Consider the following 9,732-nt stretch of genomic DNA (forward strand, 5'->3'; position numbering starts at 1 on the left):
TCCTATAGTTATTCTACTTTGAAGTTTTTCCTGGAATCTATGGGTTTTACTAGGGATTCCACCAAAAATTCTTCCAGTGATTCTAGCAGCAATTTTACCAATAATTCCTCTAGAAATTTATCCACAGATTCAATTATTAATTCTTCCGGAGAAAATCCTTCGGGCATACTTCCAGGTATCGTCCTTCCAGACATTCCTCTAAAAGTTCTTCTACAAATTATTCAGAATTTCCTCCACTGATTCCTTCGAAGATCAATCCATAAAAAAAAAACCCAAGTAATTTCTTCAGTAAATTTTCAGGGCTTACTCCAAGGCTGCCTCCAGAGATTGCTATAAAAATTTCTTCAAAGATTCCTGCAGGAAGACCACTAGAAATTAGTTCAAAGGATTCAATTGCGCATTATCCAGAAATCACATTACGATTTTTTTTTCAAATGCTTCTCAAGGGATTCCTCAAGAAATTCAGCACCAGAAATTCCCCCAAGAATTTCACTTGGACTTTTCAGGGCTTCCTCCTTAAATTCCACAAAGAGTTGTTCCAGAACTTCCACCAGGAATTTATTCAGCGATTCTTTGTAGAAATTTTCCTACAGATTTCTCCAGGAATTTAAACAAAAACTTCCTGAGGGATTTTTTCTGTGATTCATCCAATGCCTCCTTCATGAATTCCACAAAAAAAATCCTCCAAAAATTTGTTTAAGAATTCCTCCAGCGAAACTTTTAAATCAATTCTATCAGATTTTTTTCCTGCAATTCCACCAGGAATTCCAATAGAAATTCTTAAAGAGATTGCTAAAGAAATCCCTTCCAAGAAATTAATATAGAACTTCTACCAAGAATTTTCCGGAAAATCTTCCACTGATACTCTCTAGAAATTCCTTAAACAATTGTACAAAAATACATGCAGAGATTTACTCCAGGAACTCTTACAATGGTTCTACCCATAGTTCCTCCAAGGATTTATCAAAGAGTTCTTCCCGGGATTCAACCAGAAAGCCTTCAGGGATTCGACGAGAAAAACTGTAAAATAATTCATCAAAACTTCCTACACGGGATATCACCAGGAACTCATCTAGAGATTCCGCTTGCAATTTTTCTAGAGGTTCGTCCTGAGTACAGTCCGGTATTCTTCTAGGGAATCTTCAATAAATTATTTAAAAAAAAATCTACAAGTGTTCCCCTCAAAAAGTCTTCCTTGTATCCCTGCAGGGACCCATTCATTACTTCAAGAAATTACTTCAAGAATCTACCAAAAGTTTCTCCGAGGATCTTTAGTAATCCATTTATCCATTAATTCCTTCAAGAATTTCTTCTTTTTTCCAAGGAATCTACCAGAAATTACCTAAGAGAATCTTTCAGGAACTTCTTCAGGGATTTCTGTTTTTAATCCCAGCAGGAACTCCTAATAAAGTCACTGGATGATATACCGTAATTTCGGGTGAAATTGATCATTTTTCACGGTTTTTCTGGTCTGTTTTCTATAATGTCAACAATGCTTAACAACTAAATGCAGGAAAACAAGTACGAAGGTGAACCTCATCGACTCATGTACCGACATTTTCTAACAAATTTCATTTTAGTGTTTAAAAATGTCTCTAAAATAAAAAATCAGGGGATCTCATTTCGGGGTGAAATTGATCACTTGTCAATGTTATCAGAGTTAGTTTTCAAAAGAACTCTTCATGATAAATTTGAGCTCCCTGAATCCGAATATGCTTGTCAAAATCTTAACAATGCCATATTTATATAAATAACGAACAGTTAAATTTCAAGAATTACGCGGAAAACGCCTAAATGTATGCATTTTTAAAAGGAATTCAATGATATCTAACATAAATTCAATAATTCCAATCATTTGAGCTAATCGGTACGAGTTTTGGTGATGAAATCTAGTTTTCGGATATATCTCAAGCATCCTCGCAAACTTTCAGGTTTATACTATGTTCAAATCCTTGCTTAGAAATAAAAGTTTATAAGTGTTTGTCAATACTGTACCGTGCATGATTTTGAAATTTTACATTATTTTCATAGTAATAAACATTCTTCAACGCAAAAAACTTTGCAACACACAATTCGACAATAGTTACAACAAACAACGTTCATTTACTGCAGCTCACATTGATATTTGTGCTCCATTACGCATAAATAAAATCGTGTGATACGATGATCAATTTCACCCTTCTGATCAATTACACCCGATTTTACGGTACTGGTGAATTCCCAAATCACTGAAATCTGGTGAAATCTTTATAAGAAATTTCTGGTAAAATTGCTGGAGGAACACCCTCAAACCCTTCCTGAAAACCATCAAGAATCACTGGAGATATTCCGTGAGAAATTCCCTGAAGGAATTCCTCATAATCCTCGAAAATCCTTGGAGATATTCCGGAAGGAATTTCTTAAGGATTAATTCCTTGAGGAATTTCGGAAGGTATCTCTTGCTTAATTCCACGAGAAACCCCTTTAGGAGGACTCCCTCGAAGAGTTCCTGGAGGAATCTCTTGAATACCCAACAAACAGTTAGGACTTAGGAGCTGAACAAATTAGTCTTAGGCTTATTTCCATTCAATAAACTACTGTTCAGCAACAAATGTTACTTAATTCCCCTAGAGATACCTCTGGAAGAAACTTCTGGTAGAATCTTGTAGTAAATTCTGGAAGGAATCCGTTATAAATAACCTGATGGAACCCAGAATAACTCCAGAGGTAGGAATTCCAAATAGAATACCGGACAGAATTTTTAGTGGAGTCCCAGAAGGTGTTCATGATGGAATCCCAGCAGTAACTCTCTATGAAATCTATTGAAGAAGTCCTCATGAAATTCCTAGAGAAATTTCTGATGAAATCCCTGGAGGAACACCTGCTGTAATTCCTAAAAGAAGTTTTGATGTAATCCATGGAGGAACTCTTAATGGAATCTCTGATGAAGCTCCTGACGGATTCCCTATAGGAGCTCCTGATGGAATATCTGTAGAGATTGCTGATAATATGCCTGATAGAACTCCTCATAAAATCCCAAAAAGAAATCCTAATGGAACTCCTTGTGGAAACCCTGATATTATCTCTAGAGGGATTTCAGGTGCAATCTCCGAAGCAACTGCTGATGAAATCCCTAGAGAAATCGCTGAAAGAACCCCTGTAGGAATTCCAGGTGGAATTTCTGAAGCAACTATTAATGGAATCCCTAGAGAAACTCCTGAACGAACCCCTTTAGAAACTCCAGGTGGAATCCCTGAAGGAACTATTTATGTAATCCCTATTGATCTGTTGTTATCCCTGTAGGAATTCCTATTTGAATCTCTATAGGAACTCCTGATGAAATCCCAACAAGAACGCCTGTTGAAAGACTCCTGACGGAATCCCTACAGAAACTTTTGATAGAACCGCTGGAGGAATTCCAGGGGGAATATCTGAAGAAAATGTTAATGAAATCCCTGAAAAAAACTCCTGATGTAATCTCTGGAGGAGTTCCAGGTGAAATCTTTGAAGAAACTTCTGATGTAATCCCTAGAAAAACTCCTGATGGAATCTCTATTGGATCTCGTGTACATTTTTTTATGAAACTACTGATAAGATTCTTGAAGGAATTCCAGGTGAAATCTCTGAACGTAATTTTAATGGAATCCCTATAGAAACTCTATATGAATCCCTAGAAAAAAATTCTCGAGGAGCTCCTGATATAATCTCAGAAGGAACTCATAATATAATCCCTGGAGGAATGTCGCGAATCTCTGAAGGAACTCTTGACGAAATCTCCAGAACAAATCCAATGAAAACACTAAAGATACTCTTGATAGAACCCCTATAGAAACTCTTGATGTAATCCCTTTAGGAACTCCTGATGAAATCCCTGGAGGATTTCCTGATAAGATTCCTAATAGAACTCCCTATAGAATCCCTAGAGGAACTCCTTATGATAAACCTAGAAGAAATATTAATGAAATTGCTCGAGGAACTCTTGATATAATCTCTAGAGGAATTTCAGGTGAAATCTCAGAAGCAACTTTTGATAGAATCCTTGCTGTTCCCGTAACCGACAACAAGAAGTGGTGACTTTCCGCAAACTTAAACAACTCGCTTTAATCCGTTCGATGGCTTGTATTTGCAAATTGTTAAATTTTCCCTGTAAAGTGTATAATTGGATTTGCCTATTTTAGTTATTAGCTCATTCATTTTTAGTTTCTTTAACTCACGTTTACTACCCACGTCTGATCTATCTATTTCTGGAAAACGGTCTCGTACGGTACTCTTCACGACGTCTATGTTGCTCCTGTAGGTTTACTCCTTATTAATATTGCTACGGGATAATGTTTCAGAACAGTTACCTCAAGTATTACAGCTACTCAACTACTTCAACCTTAACACTGAGCTTCACTCTAGCTGAAACTTTCTTGGCAATTAAATGAGTCGAACCGCTTAATCTGCAGACTTACAACGTTCTGTTTTTGTTTTGATTTATACTGCCTTTTAGATGCATTCTTCTGTACTGTTTTGCTTTATTCCTTACCATAGTGTAGCAGTGACGGCGGGATGTTGAGGGGGCTCATGGAGGACCATTGGTAACGGAGGCGCGTTTACTGATTGCGTAACACTTGCTGAAATTTCTGTATGGAAATGGAATGGAATTCATGGAAGGAGGAATCTTTGGAGGAATTTCCAAATATATTCTTGTAGGAGCTCCTGATGGAATCACTGGAGAAACTCGTTATGAAATCCCTAGATAAACTCCTGAGTAACTCCTGATGAAAACCCTGGAAGAATTCCTGATAAGATTCCTGATGGAACTCTTCATAGAATACCTTATGATATTCCAAGAAGAAATATTGATGGAATTCCTCGAGCAATTCCTGATATGATCTCCGGAGGAGATTGAATCTTTGGAGGAATTCCAGGTGGAATCTCTCAAATAATTGTAAAAGAAAAATTATGGAATCCCTGGATAACCTTCTGATAGAATTTCTAGAGGAACTCCTGATGGAATCCAGGTGCAATCCCTGAAGGAACTCCTGATGGAATCTCTGGAGGAATTCCAGATAGAATCCTTGATGAAATTCCTGATGGAATCCCTAGAAGAACATCTTAATGGAATCCCTAGAGGAACTTCCGATGGTATTCCTAAAAGGACTCTTGATGGAAACCTCGAAGGGACTCCTGATGGAATCCTTCGTGGAATTCATTTTTGAATCTTCAGAAGTACTCCTGATAGAATTCCCGGAACAACTCGTAATCAATCCTCTAGAATGACTCCTGATCCCTAGAGAAACCACTGATGAAATCCCTATGGAACTCGTGATGGATTCCTTGGAGGAAATTTTGATGTAGGTTCTGGTGGGATCTCTGAAGAAATTCCTGATGGAATCCTCACTGATCACACACGGGAAGCACATTTAGTCCTACATCAGCAGATGAATGTAGTGGGGCATCACATTTGCACAAACACTCACAATGACTTTTGATTGAAACTTTTGAAGTTCTTCTGATGGAATTCCTTGAAGAACTTTTTAAGGAATCCCTAAGCAAACTCCTGGTGGTATCCCGTGAGGAATTCCAGGTGAACTTTCGGGTGGGATTTCTAAAGGAAAGGAATTCTCACAGGAATTCTTTGTTAAATCACTGGACAAAAGCTTCATTAAAAATTCTGGGAGAATCAAAACCTGGTGGAATCATGAAGGAATTATCATTTAAATTCGTGAATGATTTTTGATAGAATTCCTTAAGTAATTCCTGCAGCTTTACCTGACGGATTTCCAAGCGGAAATCCTTATTGAACTTTTGATGGAATCACAGGTAGAACTGCTAGTGAGTTTGCTAAAGAAATCGCTAGTGCAATACTAAGAGAGAGAGACAGCTGGCTTAGATTGTGAGTTCCCAAAAGTCAAGGGAACCTGTCATTAACTGCCACTGGAAAACCTGCACATTCAAAGGGCGAGCGTTGGTTTTTTTATGCATATGCTCTTCATAGTGAACAACAAGAAGTGAACATGATTTTGACCAAAATAAGACCGTTGTGTCAACCCAAGAATTATAGAATGAAGTCAAGTTATTTAGAATTTCTTTTCAAGGATGTTGTATGCCTCGTTGTCACAGACATTCCATGTTTTCTAGTTAATAGATGTCTAATGAGATATAAAACTATTTTATTTTTCAATTAGGTTTACTCATTGCTAAATAAATTAGTTTAGTTCAATCCGCAACTTTTGGTGGCTTACTGTGAACTTTCGACGACCCCGAACAACTCAATCTAAAACTCTAATTCAAAACTTACCACAAATCGGGCTAACACCATAAACGTGAGCATGAGACCTAAAACTGATCTGGTAATAAATTGACTTCATTACCTACTGCTTTAAACGCGTGGAGCATGACAGGTACCAGCTGCTGAATGCCACTGCAGTGTGCTGCCTGAGTAATGAGCCCACCTGAGAGTGATCAGGTTGAGACTGTGGCAGAGGGCTTTAACACTATTGTGTCATAAATATCGCTATCAATGGACATTATTAGCATAACAACGCAGCCAAATGGCACCCGACAACCGTTCCAGTGTTATTCATGACCTTTTCATAGAGTCAACCGACCACTGCACTGTAGCCTGTAGTCTAACATATGTTGGACAGACAGGTTACCTTGCGTGGATGGTGGCAGTTTTATTCAATTGGTCTTCTGATTAGGCGCGACTGCTACTATTTACTGCATAGTGGGAAGTTTGAAAGCAATTTCTGATTCATTTGCTTGGATTTTTTACTTGAACATGGAAAAAACTTTCGTTAAAAAACAATCAAGATCGTAATAAATGTTTGAGCTGTTTACTGCCCATAAAAGCATAACTGTCCCATACGGATATTCGACCCAACACATTTTTTCGTCGCAACATCCATGTTTTAATTTGTATTTTACTATGCACATAAGATATTACACGCTTTGTTTGAAAATACATTTATAAGGTTTAATCACCGCATGACTTTATTATTATGGAAATTTTATTGGCTTTTTTCGGTGAATGCAATACCTATACTCAGAGTGAAAGGGAGTAACGAAAGTAATGAAATGACAAGATGGATAGAATCGCAAGCGAGCGACGAGAGAAATGAATAGAAGTTGAAAATTTGTTTTAACAGAGGGCCATATGTGTGAACAACACAATCGAAACGACAAATCGTTGCCTAACGTCCTGGTCTCGAACGGCTAGATGTTGTAGTGTTGGTCACTACTAACACTAGACAGGCAAAAATTTGCCGCCTCGACCTGTTAACTATATTGTTCGGCGTATGTAACAGTTCTATCGATCGTTGGCATATTTTCGGAGATTGATACGAAATTGACGTTACTTATTGGATTTTTTCGCGTCTAATATCGCATACCCCTAATTTGCCCAGTAAATCTAACATCAGTTCGAATGATCACTTGGGCAAATTAGGGGTATGCGATATTAGACGCGAAAAAATCCAATAAGTAACGTCAATTTCGTATCAATCTCCGAAAATATGCCAACGATCGATAGAACTGTTACATACGCCGAACAATATAGTTAACAGGTCGAGGCGGCAAATTTTTGCCTGTCTAGTGTTAGTAGTGACCAACACTACAACATCTAGCCGTTCGAGACCAGGACGTTAGGCAACGATTTGTCGTTTCGATTGTGTTGTTCACACATATGGCCCTCTGTTAAAACAAATTTTCAACTTCTATTCATTTCTCTCGTCGCTCGCTTGCGATTCTATCCATCTTGTCATTTCATTACTTTCGTTACTCCCTTTCACTCTGAGTATAGGTATTGCATTCACCGAAAAAAGCCAATAAAATTTCCATAATAATTTGTTTGAAAATGTTGTGGAAAAATATGAAGTTGGCGCAGTTCCATATTGAAAAATAAAGGCATAACAGTCTCTATATGAACTGTCAACCGAATTAGCAACTGCGACACATGAATTGTGTTCAAGGTTATATTTTTTGTTATTCAATAGAAGCAAAATGAGTTACCTGTGAGGTTGTGCTGAATGAATATGGCAAGTAAAAATGCACTAAAAAATAATGAACATTTGTATGAGAATGCAAACTTCAAACTATGAGCGGTGTTTTCTCAATGCCTACTTTTTCAATATGGGACAGTTATGCCTTTATGGGCAGTTTAGTGGAGTAGCAATAAGATAATGAAACTTGAATTTAGTACTACACCATTTAATACCACTAGAGTTTGAATCCTTTGGTAGATATGCGTATTTCGACCTCAACTGTAAGGTCGTCGTATCGATCATGAACATATTTTCTCAACGGAAGTTTCATTGAATTCTGTAAAAGTGCTTTTAGAATTCTAAGCTTAGAAGCAAGCTTTAACCCATCTGCGACGTACCGTAAAACGGGGTAACTTTGATAGTTTTTTCGAAGAAAACTTGAATATTTTTGCATGCTGTTTCAAAGATGTATAATTTATATTTTTAAAACAAGTACTGGCATCCTAGCTATCGATTACAGTCGATAGAGTGGCAAAAGATTTATTATGAAAGGATATATAATTTTTCATAAAATCGAAAGTCGGTTTTCTTTTTTGGGGTAACTTTGATAATGGAGTAAGATTCGAACAAAATTGAATGAATAACGAACATTTGTAGGGCATTGCATACCTCTAGGCGTTTAACGTTATATGGAAATTTGTGACTTAGATTACAAAAATGGTCCCAGTTTGTGAAAATGCTTTTCGCTAAGAGATTTGAGACCGATTGCAAGTTCTATGATAATTAGGCTGTCAAAAATAAGTGGCCAACTATTCAAAACTACATCAAATAGTGATCGTAGAACAGATTGTTTGTAAGCGTTTCGAAAATGCTAAAATTGTGTATTTTTTTTAAATTCGCATAAAAAGGCTAATATGTTCTTGATTCAAATGAAAACCGCTCTTTCATGAAGTGTCATACTAATATTCTTTAGTTTTGCATTCATTTTGCTTAACTGATTAACAGAAATTATGATATTTCGTTTAGTTTGTGGTGGGTTACGCACTATCAAAGTTACCCGCATTATCAAAGTTACCCCGTTTTACGGTACTGCAAAAAAGTGAAAAGAAAGACAAGGGAGTAGGGTCAGTGTTCCCTTAGTGGACAGTCCCCTATAGTCGCACTAGTGGCTTTTTACGGCCGTTTCGCTATGAATCTTTTCAAAATATTTTATGACATGAAGGTCAGGATCAATTTATCTAAGTACCGTAATCCGGGGTAACATTGATCATTATTTTTAGTTTTTCTTAAATTTTTCATTTCACAATACAAATGTTACAAGTTTCATATTTTTAAAACAAGTACTGGCACCCACCGCACATAACTATGTACTTTATTTTGTTTTTCGAAAGATTTAAACATGTTGAAATAAATGTTTTAAGTGATTTTTTGATTCAGCTGATATGGGGTAACATTGATCACCCAAGTAAACAACGTTCGCTAATATTGGAAATGTCGTTACTTACTAAAATCAGGGCACCTGAAGCCGAATATGAAGACCAAACTCTTACAAGTCATTTACTTTTTGAGTTATTTCAAAATTAAAAACACATTGAACCGCGGAATACGCCTAAAAGTAGGCAATTTCCTCAGGAAATTCTACATTCGTAATAGTAATTAGTTAATGTTGCCTAATTGAATGAACTTATGAAAGATTTGACAACGGAATCGTTTTCAGCGATGCCATTTTTAGTAAGAACCGCATTTTCCTTGATCACATCGCACAGTGAGAAAATCGGGCTCC

The 9,732-nt window shown here is 36.9% G+C and overlaps 1 long non-coding RNA gene across 1 annotated transcript; it reads right to left on the minus strand.

The window, feature by feature from the left end:
- Positions 1–4,023: 4,023 nt before the first annotated feature.
- On the minus strand, positions 4,024–4,372 carry LOC110674626. The gene is made up of 3 exons (XR_002499048.1): positions 4,326–4,372; positions 4,194–4,270; positions 4,024–4,123 (listed from the first exon to the last, which is right to left on the minus strand). It is a non-coding gene; the product is annotated as an uncharacterized LOC110674626 (long non-coding RNA).
- Between the last annotated feature and the right edge of the window lie 5,360 nt (positions 4,373–9,732).

The sequence above is a fragment of the Aedes aegypti genome, chromosome 1, assembly GCF_002204515.2.
Source record: "Aedes aegypti strain LVP_AGWG chromosome 1, AaegL5.0 Primary Assembly, whole genome shotgun sequence".
Taxonomy (NCBI): domain Eukaryota; kingdom Metazoa; phylum Arthropoda; class Insecta; order Diptera; family Culicidae; genus Aedes; species Aedes aegypti.